The sequence below is a fragment of the Gracilinanus agilis genome, chromosome X (genome assembly GCF_016433145.1).
Source record: "Gracilinanus agilis isolate LMUSP501 chromosome X, AgileGrace, whole genome shotgun sequence".
In the NCBI taxonomy this organism is placed as follows: Eukaryota; Metazoa; Chordata; class Mammalia; order Didelphimorphia; family Didelphidae; genus Gracilinanus; species Gracilinanus agilis.
The window spans coordinates 72,004,990-72,023,004 of NC_058136.1; positions in this window are offsets into that span (position 1 = coordinate 72,004,990).

Here is an 18,015-nt window from a genome sequence, read left to right on the forward strand (position 1 = left end):
GTCACCCAACTAGGAAGTGTCTGAGACCAGACTTGTTAATTACTACTTGATGATGGGTAAATTGATGTTAGAACTGTGAGGTAGGGCAGTCACCTGGACCACTGCCCTCACTCTTGATGGATGAAGACAATGGTGCAGAGAGATTAAGGATGCCCCTGGGGCCTACCAGTGTTGTAGCACCTTGCCTGCTTGGTTGGCTGCTGTGATTAAGGAGTTGTGGGAAGTGGCCCAATCCTCTTTCTTCTTCCTCCCCCCCCCCCACCCCCAAACTTTGGCTTCATTCTTAGCGGGGGGGGGGGGGGGGGCCTCTCTCCACCATGCCCCTTTCTGTTGGTTGTTGTTGCTTCTCAGCTGTGTGCCACTGATTCCCATTCTGGCCATCCCTTTGTAAAATAAGGGTTAGATGGGATGATCCCCTAGCTCGAATCCAGTGATCCTTCTCTAGCTTAAAGCTCACTGGCAAACACACTGCTTTCTTTTACAGGCAGAGAAACTAAGGCATACTGGAGGGTGGCGACGGGAATATATCTGTAGCAGAAGGCTGTGAGAGGGAGAGAGAATGCAGGACAGAGCCACGAATAGGCTGTTCGATTCGAAGTCCGAAATCGTAGTGGCATACCCTCACCCCCACCCCCCACCTCGGTCCAGAGACAGGGCGGTCATGGGGTCTGAAATCCAGAGCTGGAAGGAATCCTTGGGGGACATCAAATTCAGCCCCTTCATTTTACAGATGAGGAAAGTAAGGCCTGGGGGATAAATGACTTGCCCAGGGATACCCAGAGATGAGATTTGAGCCCTAGTCCTCCAAGGTCCTTCCCAGCTTAAAAACACTGACTTTATCAGGGTAGCAGCAGCTCAGAGATTTACCCGTTGTGCCCTCGCTTTTTTAGCCCCTTTAGGCCAGCCAAAAAGTGCAGCCTTTCTGTTACATAAGCCCTCCTGGCTGGCCTACTTCACGAGTCCTTTTGTTGGGAGCAAAGCAGGTTTCCTGCCTTGCCAGTGACCAAGGGTAGTGCCTATTCTGAGGAAGCAAAGACCAGGGGCCTCTGGAACTCCCAACTGGGGCAACCGAGTCTGCTCTTCCCAAGGCCTTTAGGGCCAGCCGGAGGCCCAAGACAGATCTGCCTTGGCTGCCCTGTTCCCCAGGCCCCGGGGCCTTTCCTACATCTCCCTCTCTGGACTGCGAAGCTAAAGAGCAGCCTCAGATGGCTTCATTTCTCTGTGGCTCCACACACAGTGACTGCTCAGTTACTGCTGCTGCCTCACTGACTGCCTGGAGCCAAGTTTTGGAAGCGACCAAACTTCCTCATCTTCCCTTCACCTTCCTTTCTTCCCATCCCCCCAGCCCCTCTGCAGGGGAATCCCCAGAGCCTTCTTAGCATCCTGTCCAGCCTTCCTGTCTCTGGCTTTCGTATAGGGATGGATGGGTGCCACCTTGGGATCTGGGGCTAGCCGGTCCCCGTCTAGGCTACTTTTCTCTCCTGATCAGCTAAGCTTTAAGGAGTTCATGCTCTGTGCTGGCAGCTCGTAGGGATCTGGAATTCTTTGGAGAGCTAGAGGGGCTCAGAGGCCATCTGCTTCATCTTCCTCATTTTACAGGAGAGGAAACTGAGGCCCAGGGAGGAGAAGGGACTTGCCCAAGGCCATACAGCTAATTAGTGACCGAGAGGAGATCGTGATCTTCTTGGGGCTTCCACCTCAAAATCCAAACAACAATGACATGTTGCCTGTGGATACTATGGCAGCCACAGAGAGGGACCGTTGAATGCATTGGTCTTGCCTGGGCGTGTCTCTTGCCAAGTACTGGCAGGCCAAGGGAAATCAATGAGCCAGGCGTCAAGCATCTTCAGCTTTCTGATGGGCTGTTTAGATGCCGATTTCATCTCTGGGCCCTAATGAGTCCTCAGGCACCACTTCTCATCTCAGAGGGGACATCTGCCAAGGTCCTGTGTTGGAGTCTTGAGAGGAGCAAGTCTGCTCGCCTCCGAGACACTGGGGAGGAAATGCCACCTCGCTGTTGAGAGGCTCCTTTCCATACTGCCCTTTTCCGCTCTGTGGGCCTCTCCAGCTGTAATGTCCCATGAAGCCATGCTCCTGGGTCCCAGGCTCTTTGGGTGACTTCTTCTCCTAAGGTATGAGCCCAGAATACATAGAAAATGAATAAATACAAACTGTCAAATCCAAGGTAGTCTGAGGAGGCGGGCTACTAGCCACTGTGGGGATCAGGAGAGGCTCCCGGAAGGGGGAGCTTCAGCTGTGTCTTGAAGGAAGAGAGAGATTCCATGAGTCGGAGATTAGGAGGATGGCCAGAAGAAAGGCACATGGGAGTGGTGTGTTCGAGGAACAGAGAGCAGGCCAGTTGGGCTGAATCATAGAGGGAGGGGGAGTATGGTCCAATGAGGCTAGACAGATGGCTTGGGGACGGGTCATACATATTTAAAAAGCTAACTAGAGGGCTTTTATTTGATTTCAGAGGCAATAGGGAGCCATTGGAGTTGATTGAGGAGGGGAGTGATAAGGTCAGATCTGGACTTAAGAAAAATTAGCACTAGCAACACTCGAGGGTGGACCAAAATGGAGAGGGAGAGACTTGGAACAGGGAGACCAGTTAGAAGACTGTTGGAATAATCTAGATGACGGCCTAAACTAGGGTGGCATTTGTGCCAGGCTCCATACTCAGTTCTGGGGATACAAAGACAAAAATAAAACCGTCTTTGCCCTCAAGGAGCTTATATTCTGTTGATGTAGTCACTGGAACGGTCAACATGAGCTTTAGTGTACAGTTCACTCAGAATAGAATTGAATAAGAAGCCGGAAGCTTTTAAGGGTATATCCAAAATATTTTTAAATAAAAGCCATTTTTATGAGTGGTAAAGAGATGACCACATGTTCGAGCTTCTGAACTTCTGCATATTTCAAGATGTCTTATCAGTGCTAACTTCAGGGGTACAACTGTCTCCCATTCCCAGAATAAAAGACTTCTCTTGTTATGGATTTGTCTAGTCAAGCTGCAAACCAATGAAGAGGGCGGCCCTATCTGAAAGTGGCACCTTTCATTATGCATCTGTGGTCTCTTCCTTCTCGGTGGAGAGGTGAGAGGCCTGTTTCATTCTGGGTCACGTTTGGTTGGTTCCTGCATTGATAAGAGTTCGAGAATCTTTCAAAGTCGGTTTACACCTTTTGGGGTATAATTGTTCATTGCTCTCCCGGTTCTGCTCATCTCTGCCCAATTAATACAATTCTCGTCATGTTTTCCTGGATCGTGTCGTATTAGTCATTTCTCATGGCACAATAGTATTCTGTTACATTCATGTACCGCGGTTTGTTTAACCGTTTCTGAATCAGTGGCCGCTTTGTTTCCAAAGGCGGCTGCTATAAATATTCTTGCACGTGTACATCGTCGGCCTTCTTGGAGGCTGAATTTGCCTATTCGCAGTATCTCTGGGTATATTCAGACAGCGACTTCTTGGGCATGTATAGTTCCGGTTTGTTTTTCAGCGTGGTTGGGTCAATTGACAATGCCACCAACAATGAAGCGGTGCGCCTGTCTTCCCCGCCTCTATTCCAAGGGTCGCTTTTTTCTCCCCTGTTATCAGCAATCTGTTTGGGGAGAGGTAGAACTCGGAGCTGATTTAATGAGCACTTCTCTTGTAATGACTGATGGAGAGTATTTGTGTGTGGTGTCCAGAGTGGGTTTCTTCCGTGAATTCCCTTTTGGCCATTTATCTATTGGAGAATTACTGTTTTTCCTTTGTACAAGCTGTAGTGCAGTTTTCTGTGTTCTTAGCCCCAGGACTTTTGGGACATCTCATATTTGTAACAATTCTTTATGTGTATCCTAGATATTTGAGGAACTTGGTAGGTGATTTTCCCCCAGCGAATTGTTTCCTTTCTAATTCTAATTGCATTTCTTTTGCTTGCACAAAAGCCTTTCATTTTTATCACCTCCATCTCCTGTTTACTTAAAAATTCCCCTCCTAGCTGTGGTTAGAAGAGGCATCTCCTTCCCAACTTGATCCTTTTAAGCCATTTGCAGTAGATCGTGGGATATGGTGTGGGATGCTGCTCTAAATCCAATTCCCACCGGATCGCTTTCTCCTTTTCCTAGTAGTTTTTGTCAGAGAAGGAGTCTTTTAACCAGTGAGTGCTCTTCTCTTCCTTTTCCCTGGGATCCCGCGTGCAAGCCAAAAAACATTTGAGTCATTCCTTTTGATTGCCATCCTCTTAACTAAAAATCAAATGGACTAGACTCATTTTTGCCTTCTTTTCTCATCCTGTCTATGCTCTGGCCAGGGTGCTGAAGTCTAGAGACCTGAACCCATGCCAGGCAGAGGTACAAGAATTCCAATCAAGCAATGGGAGATCCACTAACAATCTAGAAACCTAGAAACAATCTAGAAATGATGAGGAGGGAAATCACATCAGCTCAAAGCAAAACGATGCGGTCAGAGTAACCCAATCAGACTCAGAAATAGAATATAGGGCATCTGGGTAACTCAGTGGATGGAGAATCAGGCCTAGAGACGGGAGGTCCTGGGTTCAAATCCGGCCTCAGACACTTCCCAGCCGTGTGACCCTGGGCAAGTCCCTTGACCCCCCCTGGCCCACCCTCACCACTCTTCCACCTAGGAGCCAATACACAGAAGTTAAGGGTTTAAAAAAAATTTAAAAAAAAAAAAGAAATAGAATATCATAAGGACATTGGCAGATCGAAGTCCATTTTAATGAGTGGGACCCAGATGCTAAAGGGACCAGAGTTCTCACCTTAAGAAGATTAGTTGAAGGAACTAAATAAATATTTAGTCTGGAGAAGAAGATTTGTAAGGGGGGTGGCTTCTTATCACCGGTGCCTGGCCACCAGCAACACCAGCACATAGTGTTTAATAAAGACTTGTTGATCTGGTAGTTGAGAGGCTGTCATATGTCTGAGGGATTCACCTTGTTCTGCTTGCAAGCCTCCAAGGAAAAAAAATTGGGAGAAGTGTGGTAGGCGGGACGAGATAAATGTCAGGTCAATAGCCAGAAAAACTTCAGAATGATTAGAGCCGTCCAAAGGTAGGACAGGCTTCTTGGAGAGGTTCTGAATTCCCCACTGTGGGGGGTGGAGGGGAGACAGGAGAAATTGAGGGAGGGTTTGAATTCAGTCAATCAGTAAACCTTTATTAAGTGCCTACTATGTGCCAGGCACTGTGCTAAGCTCTGAAGATACAAAAAGAGGCAAGAGATAGTCCCTGCCCTCAAGGAGCTTTTTAAGTCTGGGCTGTACACCCTTGGACAAGTCACTTTCCCTCCTTGAGGCTGCTTGGAATTTGGGAAAGTAAGACACTGGGCAAGATCATCTCCGAGATCCTCTCCCATTCCGGCTCCTGCATTCTGTTGGCTTTTTAAGATTCAAAGTTATTTTATTTTCCCAATTACATGTAATAGTAATTGTCAACACACGTTTTCCAAAAATATAAGAGCCAAAGCGTCTCCTTCCCCCCCTCTCGGAGATGGGAAGCAATTGGATCTGGATTATCCCTGGATTATCAGGCAGAACACAGTTCCATGTTGGTCATTGTTGGAAGAGCACTTTCATACAAAACCAAAAGCCCCAAATAAGCTGTCAACACACCGATGGGAAAGCTGGTAGTACCCTTTGATCCGCATCCATCCGACTCCAGCTGTTCTTTCTCGGGAGACAGATAGTCCTTCAGGAGTGTCCCAGATCATCCATTACCTTCCTGTCTTCTGTTTTTAAGATTCCTTTCCAGGTCCGACGTGAGCCCTTCTGGCTCTGACCCTCCATGTTCTCCGGCCCTTCCCAGCTCTGGCATTCTGTAGCATAAAGTCCTTTCTTGGGAAATCAGGGGCCTGTGAAGTCGTTCCCCATCTGAAGGGTCCTCTCTGGGGCCTGCCATGCCATTGGCCCGAGTCCATTTTTAGCTTTTATCAGCTAACCCTGCAGGTCCTCACTGGAAAGGAGAGTCTTAAGTATCCAAGGCCTTCTGGGGTTTCATTTGGGCCCCCCAAGTCTGGTCCAGACGGATGCCTTTTGGCTTTCCATCGGACAGGCTACGGCCGTCCCCTCCACCTCTGAACAGTCAGAGGGGTTCCTACTTGGGAATGAGCCAGTTGGTTGTGCCTGGAGGTTGAAGGCCTGGCTCAGTCGTTTAATGTGAAAAATGGCTGGTAGAACCCCCACCGCCCATTGCCTTCCCCCCACTGCCTCCCCCTACTACCTAGTGACTCACAAAGCATAGACGCCAAGTAGAAATTTGAGATTTTGGTCCTGAAAAGAGCTAATATTTGCAGCCTTTCTTTCAGCCCATTGAGAGCTGTCTGCACTTGAATGCACTAATTATTCGGCTCAAAAATGAAATTATTTTGTTATGGCCAAAAGCAACAACCAGTCTCGGGCTGGAACAGAGCAGGTGTGAATTACTAGGCTGGGTGGGAAGGGAGAGGAGGAGCCGTCCCCCCATCGGATTCGGGGTCTGGGGGCCCCAAGCTCCTTTCCAATCCTTTCCCCAGGTTGCCTGCTGGGGGGCGGGAGGACTTAGCATCTGGGCGCAGCTTGGAGAAACCGGGCTTGTTAGAGCTACTTCCAAGGGAGACAGGCTGGAGGTGTGACCCTGGGCCAGTCACACACACAGCCCCATTTTACTGAGCAGAAGAATGAGGATGATCTGGCTCCTGCCGAATGGGGGTGATCATCCTTGACCTCCCTCCCTCCCTCCCAGTATGTGTTGCGTGGTGGAGACAGTCCTTTGAAAGCCGATGGAAATGGCAACTGATTATTCTGGAACCGATCACTGCCAGGCAGTTGGGTGTTAACTCTTTCACTACTGGCCAAGACCAACTGGCCAGCTGGGTGGAGCTGCTGCAGATGAATTGCGGGGCCGCACTGAACTGTAGGCCATCTGGCCCAAGTATTTTCTGTCCCTGGGGCCAAGGGGCAGGGAGAGATGTTGATGGCCTAGAATGCAATCATCACGATGGACCACCTTCCCTCCATCGGGGACTCCTGAGCTGCTAAAGCGCTTCCCTTGGGGCCCTGTTGGGATGTTGGTTCTCGGATACTCCGGTGGTTCTCTGCTCTCCTTTTTAATGAGGAAGACTGTAACCCCTCTGTCGCGCCCGTGGCCTTCCACTCTACTGAGCTCCCCAGCTGTCCCCCCCCCCCTTTTCTCGCTCTGGACACGTGTCTCGCCCGTCGTCTTGGTCGGGCAGGGTGACCTCCCTTCCCTGCTTCTCCTTCCTCGTCCTCCTTCCGTTGCTCTTCCCCACCTTCTCCCTGGCTATTGCCCTGGGCGTGATGCCCGAATCCAGTTCCTCAGAGATTCTTGTTTTCAAAGACGCAGCTGTCTGAAAGTTAAGTTTGTAGGGCAAGAGTGACCACATCTATTTTCCAAATGAAAAAAACCGGTTAAGAGTGCGGGTGCCGAGTCTGGGGTCACAGTGGAAGTAAGTATCGGGGGGCCCAGTCTCCCCCCTGAATCCGAGGCTCCTTCTGCTTGATTTCGCTGGACTGTGCTTTGTTTTGTTTTTAACCCCTCACCTTCCGCCTTAGAGTCAATACTGTGTATTGGTTCCAAGGCAGGGGAGTGGCAAGGGCCAGGCAGTGGGTTAAGAGACTTACCCAAGGTCACACAGCCAGGAAGTGTCTGTGGCCTGATTGAAACCCAGGCAGGACCTCCATACTGTAGGCAGGCTTGGCTTTTTTCCCATCTAGCTGCCCCCTGGGCTGTGTTTTAATTGCTAACCTTTTCATTTGACTTCGTGGTCTGAAGAACCCATTTTCTATTCATGATCTCATTGGCTCTTTGTAAGAGCCCTGGGGAAGGGGCCAAGAAGGAGGTCCCACCATGAGGAAATTTGGGGATCTCCCTGTGTCCAAGAGAGGACTAGTGACTCAACCCAAGTCACATAGATAGAAAATGACAGTGCCAGGGTCATTAGCTAGGTCGGGGTGCCTCTAGCAGAATTACTCAGATTGGCAGGGGCAGCTGGCCGCTTTGGAGTGAGGCGGGGGGCAACAGGGAAAGAAGGGTGTTTCGTTCGGTGCCGTGACGATGACCCACATCAGCAGGGAGACCCGGGCGGGGCGGTGGGAAATCTCACATTGGTTCAATGCGAGAGGTCAAAGGTGTCCATCTGGAAGCCAGTCTTAAAAAGAGGGAGAGTCAAAGCCATAAGAATGTGGGTACAGTTTCTTGGGGTGCGGCGAAAAACAGGCCATTCCACGAACTGGCGTGTCCAAAGAATTGAGGCCTTGTCATTCTTTGCTTTCATCCCCTGAGCTGCTTCCAGAATAGATTAGCTGGTAAAAGAGCTGGCTTGTCATCTAGAAGGGATTGATCAGTTTCCAGTTGAAGGTCACCATCTTGTCAGGAAGGCATAGGGGAGCTGAATGAATCAGGGGCCTGAATTCCCTTCCCTTAAATGTGTTTTATTGCACTAAGGAGTTAAGGAGAGATGTCAGGAGCTAGAGGGGCCCTGAGAGATCCGAGGTAGTCCCGCGCCCTCTATTTGACGAGGTTCAAATTCCAAAGTGGAGTGACCTGCCCAAGGTCCTACTTGGGATAATGATCCCATACGCTGGAGGTGGGAGGGACCTCAGAGGTCATCTAGTCCAACGCTCTCGATTTCCAAATGGGGAAACTGAGGCTGAGGAGGGGCAGGGACCTCACCCGGCCCATAAGATGCAGAGCTGGTCCTCAAACAAGTTTCCTCTCACGTTCTCTCCAATGCCCGTCCCCTTAAGCTCATCGTTGGAGCAGCTGATGAGGGAGAAACCCGGGAGGGCACGCTCTAGTCTCTGCCTGTCTTTGTTCCTTGAGTTTCCCCTGGGTCCTGTTAATTCAGCCTTGCATATAAACACCTGCCCCCAGCCATTGTCAGTGTGTGGCTGTGGCAGAGGAGCGGCTGCTGGGAAAAAAAAAATGATGGAGATGCTATTATCGAGGAATCTCTCATTTCTTTGCTTCGTGGATTATCTATAGCTTTTCTTTTTATATTAGAGAAGCAATTGAGCCCCATCACTTCCACTTACTAGCTGGGTGACCTTGAGCAAGGCACTTCGCCTCTGCACCTTAGTTTTCTCATCTCGAAAATGGAAATAATAGCCCTTGCCCCAGCTACCTCTTGGAGTGGTTGTGAGGATCAGGAGATAATACGTGTGCCATTACTCTAGAAACCTCCGAGTCGGTGGAGATCTGAGGTGTGATTAAGCCATTATTCCAGGGCATCATTCTGGAAGCAGAGGATTCTTTGATAATTTGAATAATCCTTCCCTCGTGTGTGTGTCTGTTACATGACTGGCATCAGGGAATATTGAGCGTGTTCAGAGGGCTAATGTGTATGCGCTACACATGGAGTAATATGTAGCGGGCATCTAACCAATGGGAAATTTTTGATCTGAGTTCCTGAAATCAGCACCACAAGTGGAGATGGGGGGATTGTAGCTGGACAGGAGTCTGTCTGAAGAAGCTCAGGGGGACCGAGTAGACCACAAGTTCCAAGGGAGTCAGCAGTGCGGTCAGGCAGCCCCCAGAGTCGATGAGATCTGGGGCTGCATCTTGTGTCCGAGAATAAGGAGGTCAGACCCCAGCTGGGGAATCGGGTCCTGTTCTTGGTTCTCGGTGGGCCGGAACCAAAGGTCACGGAGGGGGACGTTGCCGAGAGGTCCCTCTGTCTCGGTTGATGTGGGAGGATGTTTCTTACTCATTGGCGTTCTCCAGAAGCGGTATGGGTTGCCTCCGGAAATACTGAGTTCTTCCTCTCTGGCTGGCCTCTGGAGGGCAGACGTTCTTTGGTTCTCTCAAGTGGGTCCCGCTCCCTTCTCCCGGGATCAGACGGGACCACCTGGTGGGAAAGGGATTTGGGGTGAAGACTGTGCTGCTGGGACTCTGTAGTCAAGAATGACCTTGCTTCCTGGGCCCAAGGTAGGTAGGGAGAGGAGCGGAAGCCCATCCTCTTCTCATTACGTGGCCTTCCCCACTGGGAGCTAGATCAGGAAGGAAGGTCAAAGTCATGGCCATCCTTTCTTTGTCCTGGCAACTCCCAGAGGGCCCGAGACCCGGATGGAGCTTCCTGAGAGATAAACTGGGTGCTTCCACCGGCCTCTCCCCAAAAAGAGACCTCCCATCGCTTTTGTTCTCTCAAACCCTTACCTTCCATCTTAGATTCAATGCTTTGTATCAGCCCTAAGGCAGTAGGGGTCAAGTGACTTGCCCAGGGTCACCTAGCTAGGAAGCACCTCCATTTGAACCCAAGATTTTCCATCTCCAGGCCTGGCTCTCTCTCTTCCGAGCCACCTAACCGCTCTCCCTCTCACCCATTTTCGACGTTGGAATCTTTGGCCTCCTCATTTCTCGGGGCCTCGCTCCCTTTAGGGAGGGAAAGGCAGCAGTTCTGCCCACCCCGTGACCGAAAGAATGTCGAAGGTGAGAGGGTCCTTCTTTGATCCGGAAGGGCACTCCGAACCCAGAGCTGGAGGGTAAAAGATTAGAGCGAGGGACGGTCCTGGAAACCATCCAGTTCAGCCCCCTGGGGGGTGGGGGGGGGAGGGAGAGGAGGCACAAGAAAGGTCAGAGAAGACTTTTGACTTCCCCAGGGTAACACAGATTCGTTTGTGGCCAAACCAAGACAGAGGTCCCGAGTCTCCCTGCTCCCGAGAGCGCCTTCCGGGGTAACCTGCCAGGTTGTTCTTCTCTCAGTGGTTTCTCCCTTGACGTTAATGAAGGCTTCATCCGAGTTCACAAGGCCGTAATGAAAAAGAAAGACGAAAAGAGGGAGTCTGGAGAGGGCTTTGGTTTCCAAATGGCTGGGCCTTCTCCTCGCTAACTTATTATAATCTGAACAGGGTGAGCTCAGCCGTGCTATGCCAATATTGTCACACCTCGGGGGCTGCCGCCGCCGCCGCCGCCACCGCACGCTCCAGATGACACTGGCATATCAATGTGGGAAGGCCTCTCCTGCCTCTGGACTCTGCCAGGATCGCCGGGAGGTCAGGCTCAGGGCCGCCATCTTTTCAGCCATGAGCCTGGCATTGTAGAGACCACTTGAGTTTTATTTTTATTTTATTTTTATTACCCTTCTCCCTTCTGCTTGTGCTTTAAAAATGCTCATATTGCTGGCAGCCACCCTGAGTTAATTAAATATCTATTTTCAGTGGTAGTCTTTAGCTGGAATGCTGGAGCAAATCAAAGGAGCTTTGGAAATCTGGCCAAGGGCCATCATCCCAGACCCAGCTCTCGGTTGGTTCTGCCGGCCACTGAGTGACAGCTCTTTCCACCAGTAGTCGCCCTCTCCCAGGGAGAGCTGGGTGCTTTCTGGCCCGGGATCTTGGGATCCAGGAGCATGTCACTTCCTTGAGGGCAGGGACTGTCTGTCCCCTTTTTGTTGTATCCCAAGCAGGTAGCCCAGTGCTTGACACAGATAGCAGCCCTCAATGGATGCTTGTTGAACCGAATCAAATTAAAGGCGTAGGATCAGAGATCTGGAGCCAGAAGGGAGCTCGGAGGCCAGGCGATCCAACCTCTTCTTTTCCGAAAGAGGAAGCCGAGGCCCAATGCGAGAAAATGACTCGTCCAGGGTCACATAGCTAGTGTTAGTGTCTTTTTAGTGCTGAGGTCAGAGCCTATGCCGGTAATTAAATTCAGTGGATCAAGACCTGGAAAGGACCTTGGAGGGATCTCCTCCCCCAACCGCGGCCTAACCCCCTCACCTTACAGATGGGGAAACTGAGGCTCAGAGAGGAGAAATGACTATTTTGGCCTCCTGGGGCAGGAGATGCTTGAGATTTGCCAGTTCTCTCGGGTCTTTCTTTCCTCCCTCTTGTGTTTGTGCCTCCTGGAAGCAGAGTGGGGGAGGAAAGAGGCTTGGAGAAGCTTTTTTTCAAGGCTCCCACACTCTGAAGGAAGGGTGTCTCTACCATACTGTCCTGTGGCCAAGAACTATTTGTAGTTAACTCAATGCCCACTGACATATTTATCGCCTGCCTGCAGCATGGGAACAGGAGGAGGAGGGGGAGGGAGGGACAGAAGCAAAGGCTTTAGGGCGAACAGCATGGAATCTGTTCATGAATAGAGCGAATTCTGCCTCTCAACACATGGGCGGCACAGCCTGCCTGCCCTCTGCGGCAAGCACAGGTCATAGATGGGCTTTCTGCCTCCATAAGGGGCTGAACTCGGGGCCCCCTCAGGTTCCTTCCTCCGATTCCATGATTGTGAGTCTCTGGGCTTGGCCGCCCGGCCCAGTTGGTTTCCACCATTATGTCGTAGAAAGATCCCCTGCTGGAGACTGAAAAAACCTGGGTTCGAGGCTTGGCCAGATCCCTGGCTGATCATGTGACCAGGAGCCAGCCATTTTGTTTGGCAGAGCCTCCATTTTCTCCCTTCCCGTGGAGATAATGCGCACTCTCCTGCCTGGAGTCAGTGAGCCTTTAAGCACCTGTGTTGTTCCTGGGAGATACAGGGCCCAACGGGTAGCAGCCCCTGCCCCCGAGGAGCTTACGTGCTGTCCATATAGTTGTCAGGTATTCAAACTCGAAGGGGTACTAAAGAATGTCTTGTCCAGCCTCTTTGTTTGATTAAAGGCTAGATCTGAACCCAAGGCACGGAAAATAACTGGCCCTTGGCCACATAGCTGGTGAGGGATGCAACCTAGACTGCAACCTGGTACTTGGAAATCCAGTGCCCTTTTCAGAAGTGTCACTATGAAACGCCTAGGTAGGGAGCAGCTGGGTAGCTCAGTGGATGGAGAGCCAGGCCCCGAGACGGGAGGTCCTGGGTTCAAATGTGGTCTCAGGCACCTCCTACCTGTGTGACCCTGGGCAAGTCACTTCCCCCCCCATTGCCCAGCCTTTACCGCTCTTCTGCTTCGGAACCAGCACATAGTACTGATTCTAAAATGGAAGGCAAGGAGTTTTTTAAAAATCCTAGCTAGGTAGAATGCTTTGTCCCAGGTTACACTGTAGTTCTCGATTGGTGTGGGGACTGGAAATCAGATTCCTGACATCCTGGAGTAGCCCTTTGACTTCTTTTTTTTTTTTTTTTTAAACCCTTAACTTCTGTGTGTATTGGCTTATAGGTGGAAGAGTGGTGAGGGTAGGCCATGGGGGTCAAGTGACTTGCCCAGGGTCACCCTGCTGGGAAGTGTCCGAGGCCGGATTGGAACCCAGGACCTCCTGTCTCTAGGCCTGACTCTCCATCCACTGAGCTGCCCCCTGCCCTTTGACTTCTTAACTGCCCGGGGAGTGGTACTGTTTCACAAGTGATGCAGATTGCCTGCTGTTGTGGCTGTCTTTGTAGGGAGAAAGGCTAGACCAGGGGAGCTAAGTATCAAAAAAAAGGGTAGAACCCATTATATGGAAATAGTTGTAGCTCTAGTGCCTAGCACACACTTAAAAAACAGAATTCAAAATCATTTCTCTTCCCTCAAAGATTTAGGATCTGATTAAGCCGCCCGGGTTTTTGAGAGGTCTTGAAGCCGAGGACCGGGGCTTGGGAAGGGCTAGTTTCCTGCTGCTCCTGGCTTCCCCATTGGGCAGAGGCCCACGTCATTGCCAATTTCTCTTGCACACATCTGCAGACACGAGCAAAGCAAGCGTAAGATGGTTTGCTTAGCACTTCATCAAAGTACCTTGCATCTGGCTGGCATTTAAATCCAGGCGTGGCCTCAGATTCTAGCAAGCTCTGATCCCTATGAGCTTTGTGATCTGGGCCACATCCTTTTGCAGATCTGGGCCTTAGTTTCCTCCTCTGTAATTGGGTTAGAGCAGGGGTCGGCAACCTTTTTGGCCGCCACATTTTTAAAATGTCATTTCGTGAGAGCCATACAGTGTTCACAGTGCCGCTCCTGTAACAGCGCCTGAAAAAAAATGGACTTTATGGCTCCTGCAGAAAGAGCCAGATCTGGCCCTCGAAAGAGCCATACATTGCTGACCCCTGGGCTAGAGGATCTCAAAAACCTCTTTCAGCCCTATACAATGAAAACCAAATCTGAAGTTGGGAAAACCTGAATCCAAATCCTGGTTCTGATGCCTCTTTCCCAATCTTCAGTTTCCTCGGCTATAAATGGGGATAATAATGTTTATACCACCAACCTCACCGGGCTGTTGTGACGAAAGCACTTTAGAACCCAAACACTATATAATAATGGGAATTCTTTTTATTCAAAAATCCCTTGGAACTCTTTAACATTTGATTTTCTAAGATTCAGGTCAAATTGAAGCTTGTGGATGGCAAGGGAAAAATTGAATGTAATAATGAAAAAGTATTCACTAAGTTCTTATTATGTGCCAAGCCCCGGGGATGCAAATAAATATTAATGTGAGACAATCCCCACTTGCCAAGAGTTGTATTCTAATAGGATGAGATAGCACATGGTGGGGAGTGGTAGCCTGAGAAGGAAATGTTTTGGGGTGGGGGATGAAAGTGGAAGAAGTTGCTGGGAAGCTAGTTTATCCATAATTTGAACAGTCAGTTGACACACTCCGTCCAGGAACAGTGGTGTTATGGCAGTGTTGATTGGATTACTGACCCCGTAGTAAGAGGCAGAAGTAGGGAAATGGTATGTGGATGGTAAGATGGCCAGAGTGGACTGCTATCTGGGATGTGAAGTGTGGGCTGATTGATAGCCTGGAGCCACTTGGGTGCAGTGGACTGATTGAGTTAGCTTTCATTCATTTAACCTATAAAATGAATTGTTGCATAGCGCCTCTCCAGGGACTACCACTTTAGACTTTTGGAGTCTGTGGGTACTACCTTATTTGGGTGGCATCTTCCCTGGGCCAGGCCTTTCTCCTCTCCATAGCTGAGCAAGTCTGCACATGCCAGGGAGATAAGATTCATAGGTCTAAAACTAGAAGGAACCTTTAAGATCTAATCTAGTCCTACGCCTTCATTTTACTGAGGAACTAACCTGAGGCTCAGAAAGGAAGGGATTTGCTCAAAGTCAAATGGATACTAAGTGACAGAGAAGGGATTTGAACCTCTCTTCTGACTCCCAATCCCTTACCCTTTCCCCTGGATCCCACTTGCCCTCACGATCGGGCTGAGACAATTGATGGAAAGAACATTGACTGGAGTCTGAAGGCCTGAGTTCAAGTCCTGACTCTGTTGCTTATTTTCTTTTTCTCTTTCTTTCCCCATATTAGCCATGCCTTTCAAAAAATTAAAAAGGCAAGAAAAATAAAGAGGGGGAAAATGCTTCCATCTGTATTCTTGAGTCTATCAGTTCTCTGCATTTCATGATTAAATCTTTGGAGTTGTGGTGGATCACTGTATTGACCAGAGTTACTATGTCTTTCACAGTTGATCATCCTTACAATATAGCCAGTACTGTGTTAATGTATTTTCCTGGTTCTGCTTACTTCACCCTGCATCAGCTCACATAAATCTTCCCAGGTTTTTCTGGGAAAACTTTTTTTTGAACTCTTACCTTTTGACTTTGAATTGATACTGATTATCGGTTCCAAAGGTAGAAAGGTGGTAAGGGCTAGGCAATGGGGGGTTAAATGATTTGCTCAGGGTCAGCCAACTAGGAAGTGTCTGAGGCAAGATTGGAAATCTCTAGACTCTAGACCTGGCTCTCTCCACTGAGCCACCTAGCTGCCCCCAACCCCTTCGGCATCTCCTACAGCACAATAGCATCCCATCAAGATTGAGTTATAGGGCAGCTGGGTAGCTCAGTGGATGGAGAGCCAGGCCTAGAGACAGGAGGTCCTGGGTTCAAACCCGGCCTCAGCCACTTCCCGGCTGTGTGACCCTGGGCAAGTCACTTGACCCCCATTGCCCACCCTTACCACTCTTCCACCTATGAGACAATACACTGAAGTACAAGGGTTAAAAAAAAAAAAAAAGATTGAGTTATACATGCCCCAACTTGTTCCCCAACTGATGGGTATCCTCTCAATTTCCAATTCTTTGCCAGCACAAAAAAGGAGCTGTTAGGACTACTTTTGTTTATATAAGTCCTTCTCCTTAAAAAAAAAAATCTCTTTAAGATACAGACCTAAAATAGTGGCATTTGCGGGTCAAAGCATATGCACAGTTTCACAGTCCTTTGAGCATAGTTCAAATTGTTCTCCAGAATGGTTGGACCAGTTCACAACTCCACCAACAGTGCATTAATGTCCCTATTTTCCCAATCTCCTCCAACGTTTGCCATTTCTGTCACATCCGTCTTCCACTGGTTTTCTTTATGCCCTTGGACAAGTCATTTTTTTTTCTCTTAAAAAGAAAGTGTTCAAATAGATTATCCCTAAGGTGCTTTCCATCCGAAAAACAAAACAAAACATCGGGCTCCCAGTGTAAAGTTGTATCCTTGAGTTTTCACAAAGTCAGTGCAGTGGCACCCGTATCAGGTAGGCGAAAGGGGACATGTGGTTAGAAGGACAGGCAACGAGAATCAACAGTGACATGGATCCCCTTCCCCAAACACCCCAAAACCCCTCGAGCTCAGAACTCATTGGCCAAGACCCGGGGCCTAAAGGGAGGAAACTGAGTCCCGTCGCCTGCTGCCCTGATCAAAGCCCATCTGGAGGGCTGCGTTCATTTAGGAGGGGCATTGACGAGCTGGAAAATATCCAGAAAAGGGCACCCAAGGAATTGACAGACTTCAGAGCCTTGCCAGAAGAGGCTTAGTTGAAAGAAATGTGGGTGCTGGCTTGGAGAAGAGAAGGCGCCTCTTTGAGATATCTGAAGGCAGCTATTGTTTAACCCTCCATGCCACCCCTTCCCCACCCACCATTTAGAAGTTGGATTAAAAGGAATGTCCTTGACCTCGAATGTCAGAATTAAGAATATAGAATGGAAGTTGCTGGTAACTTAGTGAAGGCCAAGCATTCTAGATTCCAAGTTAGAGTACCTTGGTTCAAATCTCAGCTCTGAAATGGACTGCCTGTATGACCTTGGGCAAGTTCTTTCCTTCGCTATCCCCCCTTTTTGTCCCACCTCTGTAAAATGACGACGTCCGACTAGCTGGCCCCTGAAGTCCCTTCCGGCTCTACTTCTATGTATCTGTGACCTTAGGCAATTCCCTTCCCCTCCCTGAGCCTCAGTTTCCTCCTCTGTAAAATGACAGCTGGACTTGCCTATCCTCTGAGGTTCCTTCCAGTCTTCCATCTTGGGCCTCTCTGGTGTTTCGCTTACATAGAAAGGAGCATTCATTTCTTACCAAGCAGAGCTGTTCAAAAGTCGGATGGGCTTGCCTTGGGCAATAATGAGTTCCTGGTCCCTGGAAGCTTTGAGGAGGCTGGAGGACTCCCACGTGGAGCACGTTGTCAGAGAAGATTACGGCTTCGGGGGTCCGGCTCTTCCCATGCAGATTCTGTGGTCCATCTGCCGGAAATCACTGTCATTCCTAAAAGCCAGGAATGGCAGGAGTGACCTCCAAGGGTTCTTTCGACTCCAAGATCCTGGCAGGACTAAACTACTATCCCGTTGGCCAAGATGCCATATGTTTGGCATGCTCGAGGTTGCCTGGCCAGGACGGAGCCTGTCTGGGAGGCTGGAGTCTTAGACCGGGGCCCTTTCCTAGAGTATCTATGTTGCATGCACGCAGCCTCGATCTCCCCAGAGCGTCCTTGGCAGAGTCTGGATGTGTGCATGTTGTAGTGCCCAGAAGGGGACTTGGGTGTGAGCCGGCTCTTTGTTGACTCGTGTAATCTAGTCCTGATGGTGATGCTTCCTCATGCTCCAGGCAGACTCTAGACTTGACCTCTGACTTCCTGTTTGACCTTGAACGAGTCACTCGTCCTTTTTCTCTAGGCTTCAGCTTGCCCATCTAGGAGATCGGAGGGACTACCTGCCGAGCACATGGGGCACCTTGGGAAGGAAGGAGAGGATTCCTCCTTCCATTATTGACCTTGCTGGGTACTAGATTTACCTCCAGGGCAGCTGATGAGCGTAAAGGCCAAAGACTGGCAGGACTGGCTTCTTGCGCGTTTGAAGAATGTGGGCGTATGTCATACAGCTGGATGGGGTGGGGGGGTTCCCCGAAAGATTGAACAAACTATGCTCAACTCTC